This window comes from Vidua macroura, chromosome 13 (genome assembly GCF_024509145.1).
Source record: "Vidua macroura isolate BioBank_ID:100142 chromosome 13, ASM2450914v1, whole genome shotgun sequence".
Taxonomy (NCBI): domain Eukaryota; kingdom Metazoa; phylum Chordata; class Aves; order Passeriformes; family Viduidae; genus Vidua; species Vidua macroura.
The window spans coordinates 13,203,502-13,227,854 of record NC_071583.1 but is presented as its reverse complement, the minus strand read 5'-3'; positions in this window follow the sequence as shown (position 1 = coordinate 13,227,854).

Here is a 24,353-nt window from a genome sequence, read left to right as displayed (position 1 = left end):
CATGAAATTTGATAAATTCTAGTTACTTTTGTACCCTTATTAATCTCTTGGTATTACTAGTTTTAAGCTATGCAAAATAAAATGTATTATCTAATGCAATCATTTGATGAAATTAATGGGCTGAGTTATTACTACAGAAAATGAGTGTTCAGTACCCCAGGGAATGAGGGCCTAACAAGGGAATAGCAAGGCATTGCTTTTTTGTCCAAAATTGAATAGTTACATAATATTTACTGTTACCCACCCATGTATTAAAACACATAATGCAGCTGGTATTTAACTCAAATTTGTTTCATTCTCAGAATAGCCCAAGGAGATTTTATTTACTTCCAAAGACATTGAAGAAAGAAGATATCCACTACACTTGCATAACTCCTGGTCAAGACCTAGGGCTGGCTTTAGGCTGTAGGAGCTTTAGAGGACTCACAGCCTCCCTGTTGCAGTGTGCCAAATCCTACCAAAGCCTGATTTTTAGCCCTGCTATCCTAAATTCTGGACAGAATTCTATTGCAGTTTTTCAGTAAGAAAATCAGAGGGAATCCCTCAAACTTTGTGGAAATAAATGGCATTTGATACTTTGTCCATGGCCTATTTACCACAGGAAGAACCCATGAAGAGAGGTGAGGTCTGTGCCTTCCAGAAGCAAGGTGAGGAGAAAAGCTTCTGCCTAAAATTTATCATGAGTTTCAGAAGAAACAACAATATAGTTGGTTTTGTTACAATCCTTTCTTCCTGCATTCAACCAGTTCTATCTTACATGCCTGTTACTCAAATATTCAAAGACCACTATAATGCCTAGACCACTACAAGAAGCATTTCTGTTTTCAGAGGTAGGTCAGCAACAGAACATTGTATATGAAATGTGGACTCTCTTACAATTTCTGACATTTATCTTTTAAGCAGACAGTGACTGCATGGCACAAAATAAATGCAATGGAGTAGCAAAGTCCAGCAACAATGGGGTTAGAAGGAAATTTTGAACTGACTGCAGGGCAGCAAGTTATCTTTTTCCACAAGTTTTACTCCTGAAATACAGAAACCTTGGAAAAATTATATCTTTTCATAAGATTAATATAAAATGCAAAACATTCATAAATATGGTTTTAAGCTACTTCAAATATAATGCTGTAAATCTTATTACAGACTTCAGATGTAATTGTTCTGCTGTTTGTCTCATAACGCTGTGCCTCTTAACTTTATATGGTCACAAAGGGGATTAATTTTGCTTTAGCCCTTTGTTTTCTTTTGCTAATAAAGACCAGACTTGTTTATTCATTTTCTTTCAAGTACTTCTGTTTCTTATAGCATGAGCTCATACAGACGTAATATAGAAAATCAGTATAAAAGTCTAGATGGTTCAGGTAAAGTACAAAAATTTGGACAACTGAAGAACCATCAGAAGCTTTGGGGAATCATTCATTCCTTTTTTATTTCCTCTTATATTTCTCATATTTCCTCTTATATTTATCTATCTCTATATTTTCCTTTTATTTCAAACTAATAGAAACTTTTTTTCTCTCCTCCTTAACTTCATATGCTTTCCTCTCAGAATCCCATTTTTTCTTTCCAAAATATCCCCTACAACTGAGACTACCTTGCTATTAAGGACTTATATGTCCATCTCCTTTAAAGGTCATCTTGACAAGAAGGATGTACATTTCCAGAAAAGCCCATCTGATCTTCCTGCCCCTGTGGATGTGTAGAACTTTGCTGGTATGAATGTGTAGGTGTATGGCAGATTTCCCATATGATACATATAGATCAGGTCCAACAGTAATTACTTTATATATTTTGGAAAAAAAAGACATTTTGTAAATTAGTAGAGCAGAAATGCCTTCAAAGTTTAAAAATAACATAAATATTAATTGAAATGTTTTTGTATTGCATGCCCCTAGTCTGTGCTATGAACCTGAATACAAAAGAACTATGAACAAAAAAACCAGCTTAGGTAATTGCCAAAATGAAATGAAAATGTGCAACTGAACTAAGTTTTACAATCAATACCGATTTTGGTACTCTCTTCTGTTGCAGAATCCCAAAATATTAGTTACAATTAGAAGCTACACAGTTTACCTTGACAACATTCCTTTACATTCTCTAGCTATAATTCTATTTTAAGGAAGAAATACTGTTTTAAATAAAAGAATCCTGAAAACAAGTCTTTTCATTGCATTCTTCCGACAGCAGAGACGCCTCTGACCCGTAATTTCCTGGACTACAGCTTATGTGCATATTAATGAAGCTTTCACTTCTTATTGGCAAAAATTGTCCTTAACTTAATGAGAGATAAGCTCTTAGAATGCAAATACCAGAAATACCAGAAGGTTTACTTATGGATTTTTTTTCTTTTTTTTTTTTTACCTATCTCATGCAGTTGTGTAAGGCAGGATGGACAAAACCCAAACATTGCTCTGCTGCTTATATAGACCTCCATACAGACTCTGTGACTTCATCTCCCCTTCCCCTTTAAATGCACCATGTCCTAAGCACTGTACATGCACTTGGTACTAACAAGTTTAAAGTAGGAAGTGATGGTGATGTGATAGCAAATGAATGTTGGCAAAATGTCAAATGTCCGGTGTAAAATTTTATGAGCATGCACATTCCAAAGTAATGTGGACACAAGCCATCCACTGTAGTTCATTTTGGCAGAATTATTGCAAAAATATATAATTTTAGCATATATTACAATTCACTTGCAGATACTTAAAAACACATCCATCAACCTCACCAGAAAGGTCAAAGGAACACATGGGCAGAGCACATACAAGGGGAACTGGTGCATCCAAAGACACTGGTTGAAAACTAACACACAGACAGATGAATCAAAGCTTTTGCACAGGTTCCTCAGTGCTGACTAGAAGGAAAAGCACATCTACCATCAGGGAAATGTAAGTAAGCAGAGCTTTTCTGATGCTACTGATGTTACTGCCAGCTGGCTGTGCACTGTCAGGCACTTCTGAACCAAATCTCTGTGCACCAGTGACTACATTACAGACGCTGAAACATACCTCTGAAACTTCTCTACAAATATATACAAGTCTACTATGTGCAATATAGGCAATATATAGTGGACACTCATTGGGGAAAAAAAACACACTAGAGTTGAAAACTTTGTTAAATCATTTGAGCTGGTAGGTTTTGAAAAGAAGAAATCATTATATTACCCAATTTTATACTTTAAACACATAGTCATTGGCAATTAGCAGTTTTCAGAATGGATGGAAATACGCATCTGAAGAGTTATTATATTAACTCTTATTTATAAAATCAATTCCAGTTCACAAAAGGAAATGTGACATTTGCCACACTTAGAGACCTGTGGTGTGCAGTGTTTCTTCATGTCCCAAAAATGAAATTCTTTAGTTGGCAGAAAACATCTCATACTTGGAAGAATTGATCTCTTGGAATATTCATCTCTAGACATTATTTAATCACAAAGCAATATAATATCTGTGAAAAAAGGGGAACCTAGCCAAGGCTTATAACTTTCAAACCCACTAATTGTCAGATAAAACTCTTCCTTTAAAAAAAAAATATATGACATCCCTCAAAGCTCTATCTGTCCAAGGCTCGTTAGCAGTACGTGATAAAAGACATTAACAACGGAGATATTTTTAATGAGCTTGCACATTGTGTGTCTGCAGGCAGCCTGACTCCTGCTTGTGGCCCTTGGGCTCCTGTCTTACCAAAATAGATCTCCCCTCATGCAATTCTGCTCCTTTGGCTTTTCTCAGCACTTTACAAGCTGTTATGAAACAAGTAAACTAAAACCCAAATAAAACCCTGCTAAGTAAGTACCAGCCAAAGCATTCATTCTGGCTGCACAAGAGTGTCCAAACCCATCAAATTCAGGTCCCCCAGATAACAACAGGTAAAGCTGCTTTCACAGCAGAGGTGGTGCCTCCTGTGCAGAGTGTCTAACACCTGCAGCCAGTGACTGATCAATGGATCAATGGCAGGCAAAACCAGCCAATGTGTGGCCAGGATTATTCCCCAGCTGTGGGAACCTACAGGTCAAAAAAAAAAAAAAAAAAAAAAAAAAGGCAAAGCTCTTTAAGAGTTGTGACTGTAGAGGCCACGTGAAGTTAAGGAAATGTCCTGCTGGATCACACACCCACAAAATCCCTTTCATAGGCTTTGGCTGGTCCATAGGGTCAGCTTCAGGCAGAAGCTAATGGAGAAGACCTCATACTGTAGAGTGGAAATGGGAAAGTAACACTGATTGTCAAAGGTGCCTTGGGAACACTGCCCAAGACACTTAAGAACCACCTCTATGACTTTTTCATTTGTCTCCAGAGTTTCCAGAAGTCTAGACTTACTATCTTGGAAATGTCAGTATCAGACAAATTTATGGTGAGAAGCAAAGTTCATGAGATAATGTGGGCAGGGAAAATAGGATGTTGAGGGGAGGAAGAGGGAAGGGAGAGAGATAGTAAGTCTAGACTTTATTTTTCATATATCTTCCATTTTGTGACATCATCTTGACTTCTAAGGATCTAGTTGATCTTGAGCTCATGGGGAAATAAATCCAGTTCATAGACAATGGCATCAGTTCATTTGACTATGATACAAATTGATAAAACCAACAAGCCTTGATTTTATCTAGTTTGAGCATCTAATGACCAGGGATTCATCGTGATGCACATACAGCTAATGCCGAACTCCAAAAAAGGATCAATTCAAATTTGCAGAGAAAGACTTCAGTCAGGGTCACACAGAAGTGCATAAATATGATGCTAAACTAGCAGGATTTCCTTAAGTGAGTCCTTCAGTCAAAGCTGGGACTAAAAGTAATGTAGATGACAGTACTGCCCAAGGTTCCTTCCATTCTTAGCATTCATCACTCTTTAATTCATGGTTGTGTTGAACTTCAGTTGCACTGTACATATTGTACATATTCCTATTCAGCCTGAAAGCCATTAATGCTTAAAAATGTGCCCATTTCACCTGATGAACAGGCTGACCAGAATGAGTTTCCAACCTGTCTGGTTAAACAAAGGAGAAAGGCAAACCTGAAAACATTAAAGGGCTTACACATTCCCTTTGATTGTCCTTAACTGATTTACATCTGGAAAAGGCATCAGGGAACATAATGTGACAAAACTAATAGGTTAAGATGTTTGCAGAACAAGAATAATCCTTATGCTATAGACAGGAAATATTCAACTCAGAATAATGTCTAATGAGGACAAAATAAAGCCTAGGCATGTGGAAATGCTCCTCTTTGAGGATATTCTTTATACCAATTACTCTTCAAAGGTAATGCGTTAATGATTCTGGCAAAAGATTACAATAAAATCAGATGAATAGTTTCCAATGTTTTTGCATCTAATGTGCTCAAAAATGTTCTTTTGCTCATATGACAGATTTGTCATACTTGTATTTTATTTTAGCAATACATATATATATATACTGATTTCAATTTTGTCAAGAATTTAAAAACATCTCAGCCTATTAATCTAATTTATATATGACAAATAAATAATTTGGTTTCATTAATGTTTTTTGTTTTCCAAGAGTATCACATGGGGAGAAAAACTGCCAGTTAATTTCTACTTGTTTGCTATTTCTTCCAGAGAGACTTATTTTCTTCTATTTATTATTAAAATATTGTCCCTAAAGATTGACCATTGTCTTGAACTTTACAGTCTCTTCCAATTTCTCTCTAAAAAATTCTTTTGCCTTGATGTGCTTCTGATATTAGCACAGTAACAAAGTAACACAACACAGTAATTCCCTGATAAAGCTCAATTTTGGGACACAAAAGATAACACTGAGTGCAAAGTGGAGAGGCACATGTGAGTTGGGATATTTGTCAGTGTTTAACATCCCACATATGACCTCAAAAATTTAACCCTGTGTTTCAAAAACTATGCTCTAATAATTTCTTTTCCTCCCACAAACTTCAGTAATAGCAGTAAGGCATTTTTTTTTCCTTCTGGATACAGAGATTCCTTTTCTCAGGAAAAAAAATTCTTAATAAGTTGGTAAAGCTCACCTTGAAAAGATTCAGGAGATGAAATGCACAACAAATTAATGAATGCACTTAGGTAACAAGAGCAGGAGTTGAAACCTCCCATCTCGTACACTCATAGAAACCTTAAGCTCTGGATTGCTCTTTCTCTCACACCTTTTCCTACTCTGCCCTCACCATTTCAAGTTCTCCCATGTTTGCTATACCCTGCTCTGCACAGGAAACCCCACCTTTGCAGGACTCAGCAATTCAGCCTTTTTTCTGACCTGTATTCTGGGACTTCTGAGTTCTTCCCCAAAATAAGGCCATGCCCAGTGGAGTTGTTCTCCACTGAGGTCTCTTGCAAGCACTTCTGGGTCACAGAAAGCCATCCATAGGAACAAGTGGCAGTTGGGAGATAATGAATATTTATTCAAAAAACAGATGAAAATTGTGTCACAGGAGAGAGTCCTGGGAAAGAACCGCAGAGAGCAGGAAGACTGGCCAGCCTGTGTTTTCAGACAGAGGTAGTTTTTTATAAATCCCTGTCAAAAGAGTTGGAGGAAGACAATTTTAGGTTAGGATGACAAGCAAAGGACAGTCTGGGCTGGGACAGAGCAGCCTAGGGCAACAGGTGGTGATGGAAGGATCCCTGACAATTTAGCTCAGTGAGACACTTGCCCCTTTTGTATCATCAAGACTTTGAATGAAGTAAAAGCCAAAAATAAGTGTGTTGAACAGGGTTTTTCGGGTTAAAGAAAAAGAAAAAAGACATTTATGTTAAGACTAGGTAACCCTTGTGTTTAAACTTCTGTTTTCAAAACACACAAGTGAGCAGATAGGGCCTTCTAATAAATTTAAGGGTTTTTTTTTTGTTGTTGTTTTCTAGGGATTAATTACCTAACCAATATAAATAGAAAACACCAATATAACAGGTATGATCCCTAAACCCTGGCTGGATTTGACCTCTAATTCCTAGATCCCAATTACTCTGAATTGCAGTTCTCAGCTCTTTGTGTGATTCTGCTTGCATGACTTAATGTACTGCTTTAAACCTTTTACTTAGTCCATTTTCACTGCCATGCTGTTCAATAACAAATCCTCATGTTAATTTTTACATATTATAATTAGTTATAGCTTTAGTTTTGCAGGATGACAGGATCACAAAATATACCCTCCCTTCATGTTCTAGTGTATTACAAAGAATCTACAGGTAAATTCATATATACAAATAGCATTTTATTCCTTTCCTATAGCGGGGTTTGTGCCATTCTGCCTGCAATTACAATGAAAATAAAACAGATATATTATGTCAGTTATCAAAAGAAAAGGAAAAAAATTATGCCTCTTATTAGTATAACTGTCTATTAAATTAGGAAAAGAAGATGGATTTGAGTGGAAGCAATGTACTTTTTCTGCTCAAATACTGCCACAAATCTAACTCAACATAAGTGCTTTATTCAGAATTCTCAGTGTCAGGAGCCAAAGTCCTGATGCTCCTACTCCCTTTTCCCATCACAGTCTTCAGCACTGAGAAACCCTCCCTCATCCCTGGGCTTTGAAGTGCATCCTCAGCCAGAGATCCACACCCTACCACACATCCTTGAGGAATTTGATGTCATTTACCTTCTTAACTACTGTACTCCTGTATAAGAGTACAACAGGCATTCTAATTATAAATAGCTGTAGACATTTCAAACACTCAGGTCTTCCAGTAAAATTGCTGTAAATTTAGAAGAGGTTATTGGATGAAATAGACTTAAACCATGTCTTCAGTGCCTGCTGCTGCTCTTCATCCGTTTCGCTACAAAGCCTTTCTGACATTGCTGTAGTTCTTTGGTTTTACCTAAGGCAGAGGAGCCTGCATTCCTGTTTAATCACTGTGGCCTGATGTGCCTAGCATTGTTTCCTGGGATATGGGGTGACCAAAAGCCTGTGGGTCACAGGTTAAACTTTCTGGGATACGTGCATACATTTCCAGCATTAATCCTGATTTTGATTTTCAGGATATTCAAGAACTTCGAGGCTCAGCTGAAAGAAGTGTATTGTCCCATGATAGAAAAGGGGGGATGGGAGGGGGAAGTGTATAGAAAACAGTTTTCTGAAAGGCAGCCTCTTTTCTGCCAGAATAATTTCAAAATACCAGTTGAATTGCAAGTACAATTTCTGTTCCTTGCACCTCTAAGTGGACTTGACTGTGGATTCAAAAAAACCGTACCTGTTTATTCTCTAAGGGAAGACTATTTAGAATAAGTGTATGCTTACAATTATGGTAATGCTTAGAAACCTCAGTTATGAAAGGATTTGGTTTGGGTGGGTGTTTTTTTTGTTTTGTGGGGTTTTTTTGTTTGTTTGTTTGTTTGTTTTTTTGTTTTTTTGTTTTTTTTTTATATAAGTTGCAGTGAAATCTAATGAATTGCATTGGAAATGCGTGACTTTTGCATTCACATCACATTGCTCCTTCTCTGTTCACAAAGTCTCATAAATGTAACCAAGACAGATCAAGTTTCACTGAGAAAATTAGCCTAAGAAAAAAAGCAGAATTCCCTTCCACTACCACCCTTTCTGCTTCCCTCATACACTCACAACAGAAAGACTAATATCAGCTGCACAGAGAAGGAAGAAATTAGGTCCAAACTTGGTATTTCATGCTACATGTAGACTATGTATTTATGAGAGCTTTACATGTGCTCATATTTGTCAATAAAAATATGTCTCTACTTAAAGTCGCAGAAACTGTGAAACACACTGAATATTGTATTTACTTTTTACTTATCCTCTAAATTTTGTCTCCATATGCAGAAGAATGAAGACTACCTGTCAAAATAAAATGCTGCAAGAATGAAATATACAGCATGTACTGTGGGAAAGTACTTGGTTTCCCTACAGATGCAGCAGCTGGTGTGCACTGCTCACAAGAGCTTATTTTATTCAGCCAGAAAAATAAAATAGTTTATGGCATATTTCAGTGAAGACATCTTGAATTTTTCACATGCTTAGTATTCACTATTTTTTACTTTAATATTCATAGGTCTTCACTGAAAATTAGCACTCTTTGTACTATAAAAGGTTAATTTTTAACTCTCTTTCCCATTCAATGTAATATACTGTTACACAGGAAGGAAATCAAGATGTCTTTTAAATCCAGCTTCAAGTATCTACACACTTCATATTAAGCTGCAATGCTTAATTTAATATCTGTACAGGACTGGTAAACATTTTACACAATGGATTATGTAGCCTAAGGGACAAAGCCACAGCCTTCAGAAGGTGGTATAATAGGTTTGAAGGATGACTGTACACTTGAGAGGAGGCAGAAAAACCCAAAGCAAGGAAATCTTTACCACAATTGCCAGAAAATAATGTAGTCACTATGTGAGCACACCCTCTGGCACTCTCTTCTGTTAAGGCAGGAGAGAAGTCTACAGTACTGTCATGGTCCACAGGCTACAAATGTTCCCAATGTAGCTTTGTATTCAAAGCTTTTGACAAAAAAGGTCAACAGCTGTGGTTCACTGAAAGTCTGGGGGCAATAATTCTGTGTTTTAATGACATAAATGACAATAGTTTTTCAACAAGAGAAAGAACAGAGAGAGAGGAGAGACAGCAAAAATGGAAAATAAAATTAGTCTCATTTCATTTCCTTTCTACATTACTAGTTGGAATAAAACATAAAATATTGTTCCAGCTTCCCTCAAGTGCTTGAACTCATTCTTCAGAATGAAAAGTGTTAATTACCTGCAGCAGTTACGTTCATCCAGTGCAACAAGATTTCATTTAGCCTGTCCAACCTCGTCAGAGCTACTACTGGACTTTTATTTGAGCAGTGAAGGGAGGGCTTGCATGTTATTATGAAAAGACTCAATCGCAAATATGCAAACAAAAATTCCTCAAGGATCAAAGGAAATTAGATCATTAATATCATACTTACATATACATTTTAAAAAATATTGCTAAATACCGGCACAGATAACAAAAGATTCTAATACTACTGCACATGACTCTGAAAATGCATACAGCACTTCCAGATATGATGTAAAAAAATAAGTGTCTAGGGAAGAGAAAATGTTTCCTACATTATATTAATGTTATCATTTAGGATGAGCCAAAAAACATCCTTCTGCAGGTTCAATTAAACTGCTTGGGAAACTCAGGGATCAAAATATTTACTAGATAAAGATGTTATGAACTTAAAATCTAAAAAAAAAAAAAACCCTTTATAATCCTTCCTTCTAGACTTCTACTGTTTTCCTACCATTCCTACCATTTCGTGATGTGCTTGTGATTTTTCACAGGAGCTCAAAAGGTTCAGCTCAGCCAAGGAACCAATGGAGTAACTTTCTGCTCTCCTGTTCTCATAATCTCTTTTATCCCCAGAACACACCTCCCACCACTGGCCAAGCGTGTCAGCTGCGTGATCCTTTTCTCCTTCACTGACACCAGCAGCCTGAGTGCCACAGTTTTGTCTCCAGTGTGATCCCTAGGAGCTAAATTCTCTGCTCCTAATGCAGATTGTTGGTTTTTTTTTTTTTCTTCCTCCTCTCAGATTCATAACAAAGCCAATAAAAATGGAGGGTCTGCTCACGGAATCAGTTCCACACATACTTGTCTTATGGAGGTGAATAATCCTGCTGATTTCAAAAGAATGACAAATGTGCATGAAGTTCAACATAAGTGTAACTGATTGCAGGCTCGTGGCCTGGATGCTGATCCCAGGATTTGGCTCCAGCAGCACAACCTTATGCAGCTTGTGCTGATAAGCCTTATTTTAATATTAGTAAAGGGGGTATGGCACAGAACGTGTCTGTTAAAAGGTTTAAAATACATATGTATTTTATTTAAGAAACGTTGAATTTCTGGGCAACCTCCCTAAATTCCTTTAGTTTGCTGAACAATTAGAATCAGCTTTGGCATTCTTGTGTAATGACGCAGCGGAGAATTAAATGACAGACCATATGTATATGAAATGTATGTAAATTCACACAAACATGCAGTAAAGTTAGACATATTATAAGCGAAAAAAAATGCAAAAGTATATGCTGGTTTGTGCCCAGAAGGTTCAACACTCGGGTAAAAAACCTGCTGTGCTTGTCTATGAATTTATCTTAACTTGCCTCATCTATAGAACAAAACAAATGCTTAAAGCTTTTCAAAAAACTCTCTTTTTCAGAGAAAGTGCACATCTGTTCACCAAGTCTGACTGGAATTTGCACACTGTATAGCATCCTTTAAAACTTTTTTTTCGAAATAAATTTCAAATTTTCAACAAAAATGTTCCTAATTATCTTCATAAAGATAAAGATAATTTATATACACTAGAAGACACAGAGGCCCAAACTAGCAACAAATACTGAGTCCTAGGAAAAGGAAGCAGATTTCTCTCTTATCTGTGTGCCCAGGCTCTTTTCTACAAGACTTTGAAAGCCACACACACAGGCACTTGTGCAGGCAATCGGGGCAGTGCTGAGGTACAACATTTTAGTCATGGTGTCACCCACACAGAACTCTTGGCTTACAGAATGTCACAAGCATTCTAACACCCACAGCAAGATGTCACACTGCTTACAAAGCAATCTCTCAGAAGCACAGGCAAACTTGATGATTAGCTTTCCATGGTTTCACTGGTGCTGCTTTCCTGACACTCCTGTGGGACACAGCCCTGCCTCGCACCCCGGGGCGCTGCCAGGGAAAGGGGAACCTGCATTTTCCTGCTGCTGCTCCATGGGCAAAAGGCAGCTCCAGCAACTGTCCAGCTCCTCCTGAGCACAGCAGCCTGAAGGAATCCTGCACTTCAGCAGATGCTGGGAAACAGAGATGGAGAGAGGGGCTGTCACCTGCACAGCCAGAGCACAGGGAGTGGCAGCTCCCACTGCCCAGGGGACAGCAGAGAAGTGACCAAGGGTGATTACCCAGAGCAGGCACCTCCTGGGCTCAAGCAAAGCTGGAGCCCTGCAGCCCTGCTCCCCTGGACTCTGCAGTTTGCACCTCATGTTAGGTTCTCTGAAACTGGCACCACAACACCTTTTGTATGGCTCACTGGTTTTGGAAATAGGAATGACATGATAGCATTTGTAATCTCATGGCTTAATTGTTTGTTATCTTTTTATACAAATAATTAATAAAAGCTTTGCTTTTATGCACAGTGAATTTTGAAGTACACGAGTAGTTTAGCATAGAACTGGAAAAAAAGAATTAGAAAGTTAACCTGCATTTTGAGAGAAACCACTAATCTGGAAGAAGAAAAGAGCACAGCAGATTTTGGAAACATTTCCCAAAATACTACAGACCAGAATTTCCACAGGGTTTCTGAACCACGATCACAGCATTTATGATGTATGTATGATGACTTATTACAGATTTCCATCTAGCCTAAGGCACTTACTTTCCTAATTTGTTACATATCATAACAAGAAGAAAGTGAAAATAGTTTGTAATGACCACCAATAAAGAGAGATTTGTAAAATACAGACCACATTGATCCATGACAATAAGGAACACAAGTTGAAAGCAATTCAAAATGCTCAAAAAACCCTCTCCAAAAACAGCACTGAATTATCATTAAAGAATAGGAAAATTTTAAAATAAAATCCCATCTCAATTCATCCATCCATCTGCTTTACACATCAATTATGAGAAGAATACATCTGTATGGTTCACAATCAAGATATAAGCACCTACTAAAATAGTTTTGTTAACAATTCTACAGTCATTTACTACAGTTGTTATTTCAATAAATTAATTGGTAATTACCTTTGCCACAGAAGAAACTCCTAACCAAGCAAAGAACCCAAGCAACCCAAATCCAGATATTAACATTGGTTCAACCCTTTAGCCAAAGCAGTCACCCTTACTGTGGAAAATCCCTCATCACTGTGGACAATCCTAACTGAGCAAGGAACATTTCCTTACTTGGTTAACTAAGGTAATCTCAAATTAATGTGTTTGTTCTTTGCATACCTTATTTCCCCATGAGCCTGTCCAAGCTCTCATCTGCTACTGCACTTTCCAGCTACTCAGAATTAGAACAGACTCCTTGAATTTATGAGTGTCTGCTCGGAAGCTGGACAACTTCCAGGACACAGGAGATGAACGTGACCCTCTGATCAGCAGTCAGCAGTTCAATACTGCTCAAGGAAAGAACTTTCAGAGTGTTCAGTAGAAACACAAACTTGCATACACTGAACACAGCCCTCTGTGCCCCCAAAATTCTGCGCAAAACAGTATAGTTTGTGACCGTACATTTGCTCAGGGACTGGGAAATATAGCTGACATCTGAAAATTACCTAGTAATGATACAAAGAATTTATAAGAATGGACATGGTTCCTGCTTCAGAGAATTTTATATCCATTAAAAGAAAGTTGAATTGTGGAGATAAAAGAAATCACATTCCTATCCAAGCCATAACACTAAGAATTCAGTGATTTTTCCAGCAATTACTTATGTCATATACACAGCAGTAATTTTTCTTCAAAAGAAACTTGTTCTGTGTTTGTACAGGGATTGTTCTGTGTTTGTTGCAGGGATTGGTGATGACAAAATTGACACTGGTCATAGATTTTTGCTGTAAAACTATTCAGTCTACCAAAAAGGTAGGGAAAATTACCAATTTTGCTGTTTCAGAGTATTTTGTAACAAAGTACTAAACCAAAATATAGCTCTTTTTTACCTTCATAAAAAATGTCAAGTGGATTTTAAGCATGGAGCTTTATTCTTCAGCCAGATGCTACAGATATACAGATGATCACTAAAGAAAAAAATCCACTAATGGCAGATCCCTTCATCACAGATATCTGCCACTGCAGATTTATCAGTTTTATTATGGCATCCAAGAACGCTTGTGCAGCTGTTTTTGTTATTAACTACATATCTCGTGGTAGTGCTAAGTTAAAAGCTTTTGAAGGAAGGTCCTTTACTCACAGCTACCTGTTCATGCATTTGGCACAGTGCTCACTGGGAGTCATACATGACTGAGCTTTGATAGTCATGCTATGCCCTTCTACCCTGAAAGAATGAAACTCATGTACCAGTTAATTTCCTGTATTTTATAATTTAGATATTCTCTTAATGCTTAGTTTCAAGCTGTAATATTAATAATTACTAACTGATTTATGAGGAATTAAAAAATTAATCTGTAAGCTTCAAGAAACTTCAGATTTGCCATTGGCTATTTCCAGACTTTCTGTATCCAAACTGAGGGTATAGAGCAAGAATGCAGACTAGAAATTGAAAACAGATAATAAGTGCTTTCCTTGTGAATGACACAAAAGCAGGGAAGGATTTAGATGGCTCTGTGATTGGCATTGTTTCAGTGCTACAATAAATCATTCCTGGTCTCATACAAATTTAAAGTTGCCAAATACTATAATTTTATTTTTTAACTATCATATTCTTAAGTCATATTGGGAATGGATTTAATAAATAAGCAAGTGTAACTAAGGAATTCGGCAACCTCTGCCACCTTCAGTTTACATCTTTTTCTGGCTGAAAGAAAAAACAATTACTATACTCTGTATAACACCTGAATCTTAAAATAAACATAATCTAGATGTAAACTCGATGTTAAATGAGTATAAATGCATTTCATGCATAGGCATTTTGTACTAAATACATTTATAAACATTAAGTAACAATTATACACCAAGTTTTTCATTGGCGATAAGTTCTAATTAATTGATGAAACAGTTACTCTAGAGAGCCCTTTAAAATTTCCATTCATATTTCTTTATTAAAAGATGTGCAATATCAGGAATCTTGTAACAGGCTTGTGTCAAATTTTATGCACAGTGGAGGACAAGGTCATATAAAATAGACCTTTTTTCGGGTATCAGCAAGATTCTCTTTTTATTAACTATTTAAGATATGCAAAGGCTAAAGTCTGGCTGATGAAAGATTTCTTATCATTGTGTATTGAATAAATACTCATTACTGAAAACATTGCTTGAAATTTTGTATGTCGGGTCGTGAGGAGTTGAATGTTGTCTGAAGATGAAAGGCTTCAGTGATCAGAGAAATTCTTAAATTGGTGTATATGTACAAAACAACTCTAAGTTCTCTATAGGAATAGTAAATCTCTCAATATGAGGATAAGGGGAGGTGCTGAAGTTCTGACTTGCATAAATAACAGAAAGCAAGAACTGGAAAAAAAAAATAAAAATACAGTCAAAACGAACTAGGAAAAAAAGGTATTAAATACTAGGAAATCTGAAAATCTGACAAAAATCACTACAGGGCAAGCTTTGGATTAGACTTCTAGAAAGCCCAATTCAATCAAACAACAGTTGTCAAACTGGAAGCTGACATGTCAGCCATGTCCTGTCCAGTGCTGTCCATCATGGGAATAAATTTACCATATTATAAAGCCGTGTGAAAAATCCCCTAAATAAGGAACCGTAGTGGAAATCTTGGCCTTCCCCCCACCCCCTCCCCCCCCATTTGTTATTTACATTAAAATAATGCCCAGAGGCTGTAAACAGGATTGGAACCTGGAAACGAGTTCTGACAGCTCTTTGCATGGTGTTGTCTAAGCTTGTTGAATTGGCATGTGTACACAAAGGAACATGTTTGTGTACACACACAAACACACACCAGCCATGCTCACTGCACATACAAACACACAGGCCTTAAAAAAAAGTAAAGCCATACTCCAACCCATGGCTTTACACTGTCAGGATCACAGATAAATACATTTTTTCATGTTCTATGTAATGAAATGACCTCTTGGTTCGTAGGTGGGCTGAGTAGACACTTGTTTTATTTAAAAAGCAACATAGCACAAAATCACCTGAGACCTGCTCGTAAGCAAAGTCCACAGTACTCACAGGAATAGATGTCACATACATTTTAGCATTAATTTTTTAAATTAATAATTAATTTTATAAATTCATAATATATAAATACAATATGAAGTTATGCTTCTTTGCTCATTATCTGACTAGTATTTTGAACATGGGATAAGTTAGAAACATTTTACTGCTACTTTCTCATTGCTGAGCCCCTGTAGCAAATACTTGATCAAGACTAAGGTAAAAATCCCTTAAATAGGATTTTTTCCTTATACCTCCTGTTAGAAGACATGAAGACATGGATCCACAGCAGCTCTGCTAACTAGGCACACAAGAATGCCCTTCAGTTCTGTCCAGAATTACAGAGTATTATCTTCTTCTGTGGCTATCAAATCCATGGATATTCTTAGCCTGGACACACAACTCCCTCTGTAAATCACTTTTCACCTTGTGACAATTTAAGTTTTATATCTGTGTCTGCAATCTGAAGAGGAGGGAAGCAGAAAAATAAATCTATAGTATATCTATCTTAGTTCCATGATGATACCTCTGTTAATTAGGTCTTCCCCAATCATCACCTCTTTAATTGGCACTTTTCAAATTTCAGGAAGAGACGCCTAAGATTTAGACGTCTGATGCTGAATAAAAATGCTACCAATAATGCACAGCCCTGTGCCAGCAGGGCAGCATCTATTGACATCAGAATTATTTTTTGTTTAAAAACAGAATCTAAGCAATGAAGTACTTATAGTGTTAGAAGTGAAAAAAAATTTGGGGGAAGAAAAGCAGAAAAATGGTCACAGGTATTTTCTAAAAAGATAAATGTTCCCCAGCCAAATGGATGTACCATACAATAAGAGTTCTGTACCAATGGGAAAACTCCAAGCCCAGATAACAAACTCTTGTTACTCCATAGGCAGAATATTCCAAGATATTTTCTAGGTGGAATATTCCAAGATATTTTCTGTTTTAAGATGTATAGATTAAGATTTCAGAGTTACAATATACCTCAGGCTTGCATGAACTTTCTGTGGGGTTTTTATTTTGGGATGTCTTGGTTGTACAAGGACTAGGAAAATAAATTTAAAACACTTCAACATCTCTTTCCTATTTTCTGTCTCTTGTTCTCTGCAAAATTTTTTACTAGTTCTGTAATATTTGCCTTATGCTCATTTTTCAACCTATGGAGCCATATCTTCTGCAAGAGCTGCTTACCTGCTCTTAATCTCAACCATTAATTATTAAAAAAAAAATCCTACAGAATTCAAAACAATATTGTTCAACTAGGTTCTAATACATTTATTCATGCATTCCTTCATTCCTTCATTCCTTTCGAACAAAATCTGATTTGGCCCTACATCTTATGTTTCTTAAAGATAAACAGGGCATTATTAAAAAAAAAAGTTCTTGCTTAGGCATAAGCCAAATGCACCTTGGTAAACATGACAACACTTCTTTATGCACAAGTAAATCAAGACTGTATTTGCACTATACAGTTTTAAGGGGTTTCTGACATCATAAATTAAACTGATTCTGTTAATTGTTTAGGAAAGATGAGAAACATTCAGCTCTGATAATATTTTATGCTGAATTACATTAACTTACTGATTTTGATGGCTATACCTCTTGTTCAAGATAAATGTTTCTAAATATTTTCATTGAGAATGTGTTCTAAATAAATTTATCTAGCACTATATTTTATTCATCAGCAAGAGTGCTAGTGATTAGAAGCTCATGATGTAGCCAATAGAACTCTCTGAAAATCTACACATCTTGAATAGAGAAAGAACAAACGAGGGCAGGATGGAACATTTTTCTTTTGTTATCTAGAACTGGATATATTTATACTGAAGGGTTGTTTAATCGTTTCTCAGGCTTTGATTTATTTCACATTGAAGTGATTTTGTCCCATATCAAAGATGTCTGTTAAAGAAAAAGAAAGATTCTTAAAACCTTCCCCCACAACCTTGGACTGAACACATAATTTTCAATTTAGGAACAGGTGACAGTGAGGTATCTCCCAAGGGCAGAGTATTTAGACTTCTACAGAATTAAACAACCCTACTGTGATGAAAGCTGGACATTCCTCAGTGCTGGGACCAAATGAAAACATTGGTGTTCCACTAAACTTTGAGACTGACAATGCAAGAGTTTTACAAGAACCATTAAACATTTATCATCGCATCCTGAAAATTACATTTAGACAAGGGAAATAGTTACATAAAGAAAACAATCTTGCATAGATTAAAAAAAAAAAAAAGCAGAAACTTCTTAAAAATGGATGCATATTTAAGAATGATGCCTCTTTGCAATAACCTGTCAGCAATAATAGATTTCCATAAACAGGAAATGGTATTTTAAAAATAGGAACAGATTATTATCATCTCTGATGACAGAAACTACATACATTTTCCTTCTGATTATGTTCAGCGCAAAGTCCATCAAGCTGAGCACTTTCACAGACCAAATAACAGGAAACTGTAAGGTCAGAAGAGAACAGTGGAAGTTTCTGTAACACAACTGTGGCAGAAGTTGGGGCCACTGGAGATCAGTAGGAAGAGGCTGCTAAAATGATGTAACCTGGGAAAGTGAGGTTTTAAGTCTGGAAAAAGAGGGTTTGAAGAGCCTGCAGGTTACTAATGAGGAAAGAAGGGAAAAGAGGCTGGATTGAAAAGAAATCAAACAAGCCTGAAACCCTGGAAGGAATATTGCACTGGAAAAGGCTGTAGAGGGAAAGGAGATAAGAGAATGAGGAGTCACTAGAGGCTCTAAGAAAGGAGATTGAAACCCTGAATGAAAATTTTAAAAGGGCAAACCTGGGAAAATAAGGATAAGGTGCTTCCTCGAATTAGGAAGACAAAGTTGAATATGAGGCAGATCCATGCATGTGTTGAGATATTAGTAAATCGAATATTTGAACATTTTTCGTTTAGAAATTTTCTCTTAATGACATGAGGCTGATTGTCTTTGACAGGAGGGGTTGGCAGACAAAAAGTTCTCGGTACTCAAGAGGAAAACTAGAAGACAAAGTTTGCGAGATAGTACAGTTCTGGATTACTTGGATGTCAAGAGTGTAGAAATGATGAAAAAGAAAATAGAAAGTGATATTTTTGTTTGGTCTATAAAGCTTAGAACAGGAAGCTTTTATATTTTAGAACAATGTCTTACAAATCTTACAGGTACTACACAACATGAAAATTAGCTAAAACAGATCAGTTTTAGGAACATATGCCACATTTTAAATATGCCTTTAACTGCCTATACAAACCACTGCTATAAGAGAAATTGCCCTCATCTGTTTTGCAAAACACCATTTCCAGAAGTGAAGCTTGGTCTCATTGAAACATAGATAAATATTTGTGTTCAGATGATGAATTCACTTGCTTGTTCTAAAGATTCATTATTTGATTCTGCATCTCTAAGTAAAACAAATTTGCACAAAGGTTTATCACGTCTCCATTTCAATAGTGCACAGAAAACTGAAACTGTTGGAAATGCACAACTGTGTTTTATGCAACAGAAGCCTATTTATAAATTATGACTCTATACACAATATGCCTTAGGGATTGTTCCTGTTCTAATCAAATACTTTTGCAAATTTCTTGCCAAGAACTGAAAAAGTATTTACCTGTAATAGTTAGGTGAAAAAAATGATACTATCAGGTAAAATATGTTTTCACATACACTGTGGATGTTTTATTCACTCACTAGCCAGCTTCTAAAGGTTCCACAAAAAATTAAATCACATAACTTAAATATTTGTCTGCAAATAACACTGGTTAAATAACTCTGCAACATCTGGTTTCCTTTTCTGTTTGCTATTTGAGAGCTTTTTCTGAGTATAATTAATCCTTATAAAATGGGAATAAAGCAAGTTATTGTCTTTTGGAAACTGATGAAGTACATTACAACTACAGAGAAAGGGACTGTACTTCATTCTGCGCAGCAGAGTTAAGATGCCCACAAAGAGAAAAAAAAAAGTTTATGTTCATGTGAAAATGGTACTTGGAGCTCAGAAGTCTAGATTCACTTAACAAATTTAGTAAAATGAAGTACTTAGAGTAACCACAAAGCTGAAGTGGAGAATTTCAGCAGAAGGACGGTTCGAAGAGTTGGAAAATAAAAGCACAGAGACATGACAGGACAGTTTTGGTCTGCCTTGATTTTCCAGGGCTCTGCGCCAACACAGACTGAATTTGTGGGCCAGTACAGATAATCAAAGTGGGAGAAAAAACCCAACATGTGAATGGTGCTTCTATGGGAGCTGTGGTAACATACACAAGTATTTGCATGTTCATGACAGTATTGATCTAAGACCAAAAAAAAGGTTTTGTCCTCTCTGTATCTGTCAGTCTGCACAGGAGAACAAAGCCACACTCCTAAGAAATCATCTTTGAATTGAGGATTCATTACTGTAACACTTTAACCAGCAGACCTTGACAGGGCAGCTCCAAACGAAGCTGTTTAAAAAACTCTACATCAAAAAAAAAGTCTTTATCATGCTAATTACAGTAGGCAAAACTAACATATCCCAATCTGTCTTTTAGAATCAAAAAAACTCTTGCCTTTGTGCTCCATAAATATAGGTTTAACATTAAAAGGTCAACAAGAGGCACTGAATCTTGTTGAAAATACTGTTCTACCTCCTGTTCCTGTTACACATGAGAGAAAAAAAAAAAAATGAAAGAAAGAAAAATTAGAAGCAATACTAAATTTAGCAAAACAGTCTTTCCTATTTGTCCAGTACTTGGCCCACACATAAAAATAAATTAATGGGTGGATTTTTTTTTCTCCCCTTTAAAATCAATTCTGTCACCTCATCAAAATCACCAGAAGAGATTCATGCTGATCAGCTAATTACATATTTATAATGCATAATAAAATATTATCTACTTTGCATTTCTGTTTGAGGCTTGATCTGATTTTGCTTTGTAAACACAAAGTCCTACACTTGTACGTTTCTTTGTCACCTTTTAAAATCAAAGTTTATTTTACATTTCAACAAGATATTACCCACAAAAGGATTAGACTTTATGGAAGAGGTTGGTCCACCTCTTTGCCACCTACACAAGCAACAGCTTGAACCTCAGACTCCAAAACACAACAAAGAGCATGACTTTTTTCAAGAAAACCTCAGCAGGACTCAGGATGTAACCTTGATAAGCCTTAGCACTTCTGACTGTACAATATGTATGAAAGACGAGTGGGTAATGCATGTAGGAGTGACACAGTCACAACAGTCTAAAGCACAAATATCCACTGTTTGTTGTATTCAGTTTAATAAAACTCTAATTTTGCAACCCTCTTCATTGTATCATTAGAATAGGATCTAGGCCTGCTGCATACCTAGACATGCGTTGGACTTTGCTTGCTGGATCAAATTAAAACCATGAATTGGCTTCACCAGTTTGGCCAAAATTTATTAACTACTCTAGGTATGCCACATTACACCGTTTCCAAAATCAGTTTGCTAAAGGAAATCTTCCCAGAGAAAATGTGGGTTTTTTTCAATATGCTTCAAATTTCTGCATTTTTCTGCATCAATTTGTTATGGAACTATCTTTCATATTATCCCTGCTTTTATTTTCTTTGGTGTTTGTTTTTAAGTAGAGTCATAAATGTATTTCCATTTCATGCTATTCCCAGTTAGGAATAAAATGACGGTACTTCCAAGAAAGAAAATTACCCGGGAATCTGTTCTGCATTTGTAGACAGGAGAGAGGCACTTTGAATGAAGAAGAAGAATTAAATTAGCCCCAGATATAGGGGCTGAATACTAGCCATGTGTTTTTGAAGTGAGTATCTGCAAACCCTTTCCTACAGATCCTTTATAGTCTGAACTTTATAACAATAAAGGTATAATCTGGTAAAAAGTTCGCTGCCCTACAGCAAGCACAAAACAGTTTTTTTTTTTTTTCCTTCATCCAAAGGAACCACTGGTCTTTGAAAAAAATATTTTTACCTCCCCCCACGGCCACCAGTTTAGAATGAAAGCATATTCCATGTTTAAGATTCTATATTTACTCAGTTTAAATATTTATGGGTGAGATGTATATACAGTATTGAATAAAACAGAAACCAGATTCATTCCTTAATGAGTGAGAAAGAATAAACTTCATATGGGGCAAAAAGTAGTTCTAGAAATTGTCGCTGCTTTCAAGTCAGCAGCCATAAGAGATGTTGTCTTCTCAACTACTGTACAAAATAACAAAACCAAAAAGCAAGCATTTTTAGTTTTTCTTCTACATTATCAGATTTTTATGATGAAGGTTAGAATGTTCAAAAATGTGTTTAAATTTATTCAGCTGTTCTCATAGTTTCATGTTTCACTGAGCTGCTACACTGCATTATGTTCCCATATGACTAGATTAAAGCTATCTAACAGGCTGGTGAAGTTATTAGTCCAGCATCTGAATACTTGTTCAGAACCTTCTTCAGAAGGTATTGACAAGCTGCAAAAGTCAGATTGATTTGGTTTGGGTTTTTTCTAACAGGACATCCATGGTATTTGTCAGATCAGCGCTTCTAAAGAGTGCTCTTCCTCCAAAGACACTGATAAACTAAAAGCGATTTTAAACTCAGTTGTAGGGACACTGGACAGCCCAAGGCAGAGGTAATGGGATACAGAGACTTTAACCTTTAGGTCATCAATTTAAATTCAGCTCAAGTTGATCATGACCAACACTTCCACATGATGAATGTTTGCTAGCCTGTGTAAAGAAATAGACACAATAAATATTGGTGGACACATTACCAAGGTAACTGATCCCTTTTGGTAATCTCAGAAGAATACCTACACTCTGACAGGCCACCAAACAGTCCTGATTCCTCTGGTTTCATGGAATCCATCACGACTGCAGACTCCAAAACAATGTCCTAACCACCATCAAATTACTTTCAACATGTTTTGGAATTTTTTTTTTTTCTTTCATTAAGTGGATATTTCAACCAGAAGTATCTTCAGCAGTGATCACAGAGTTAGCTTACCATAATAAAGTTGAGTGTGCAAAGAACACAAAAGGCTATATTGGAAAATGGTGTTAAATTCATTGTTATAACCCAAGTACTACTTTCAGGCAGATTTGGTTGAACTGTTAAAAAGAATGGATATAGGAAAACCAGAAAAACCCAAGACAGCTGACAGGAATAACCAGAGGCATGGAAAGACAGTTCTATATGGAGTCTGAGATTGAGATTTCGTTTAAAGTAGAGATTAACAAATGTTGCCTGGTATGAATGTATAAAATAATGATTTTTACAGGCATTTCTTCAGAGCCTGGGGGTTATGAATAAAGCTAAGCACAAAGGTTCTTTCCCAGCCTGTAAGAATTCTGAAGATTTCAGAAAGGTCTTGTTAGTATTAGGACAAATCCTTTCACAATTTTCACAAAAGCAGAGATACCCAACCTATTACAGACAATAGTCCAATGGTAAAGACAGTTGCCTTGGATGCATTAGATATTCAACTGGATTTAAGTCTCTATTCAGCTGGATTCAGAAAAGGAAATTGAACCAAAGTTGCATGTCTTAAAGGATAATGCCTAACTATTAGGCTCTGGGTATTGTAATGCAGATTTCTCTCAAGGTTTCTTTTTGAGCAGTTCCATTTCCAATAAGTTATTTATTTGCTATTTGAAATTAAAGCTTTCTAAAGGATTTTTTTTTAAAAATACCCTTGACTTGAGAGAGGTTTCAGGTTTGATAAAGCAGTAATTTCTATCAAAAACTCTGTTAACTTGGAAAAATCCCTATTAGCTTTAGTATTTCCAAGAGAAGATGCAAAAAATTTCAGACATTTGTATACAATATTCTTCCTTTGTGGCAACACTAAAAAGAGGACAGCAAGACCATGCCATGAGATCTTTCCCTCCTCAGCATAATCAAGTGATTTAAGGCTGAGAAATCATTGCTACTAATCATACACAATTCAACCTCTCGTATAAAATAAAAATAACAAAATATATAATAAAATTAAAAATGTTTTCATGCAAAATTGATCAAGGGAAAACACAACAGCATTCACACTACTTTTTTTTTACCTAACTCAGAACGAAGTTGACTATTTTTATAGCTGGGAGGATAAGGTCTTTAATGTGGGCTTTCACTAACATATGAGTCATATTTACAGTGATTTACTTTTACCCTTCCAATCTATAATCTTGGAAGTATGCTGTTCCCAAATGAAATAGCAATTTTCATGTGATTTGAACTACAAGTCTGTTTTTCTTAGCTTGTTCTTCTATAGCTGATCTTGCATTTGGCTATTGCGTCCATCAAGATCCTTACTGATCACAACTTTTAGTTATTGTAGCTGCCTTATGCAGGGCTTCCCAAATTACTATGATTGGAAGTCAACCCAAGTCTTGTAATATAGTTTATCCATAGTTATACAAAATGTATTCATTTTTTAAGACCTCTACTCACCCCCCAAATTTACCACTCCACCAACTCAGAGCTTTCTGTAGCAATGTTTTTTCCTTCTCAGTTTTCCCATTCTGAGTTTCATCCAGTCCTCTCTACCTGTCCCTGTCATCATGTGGGTTACTACTGTGTGTTTTTTCGCTATTTATCCCAAATTCATAACAGTGGTACCTAAAGACCCCCTCTAACACAC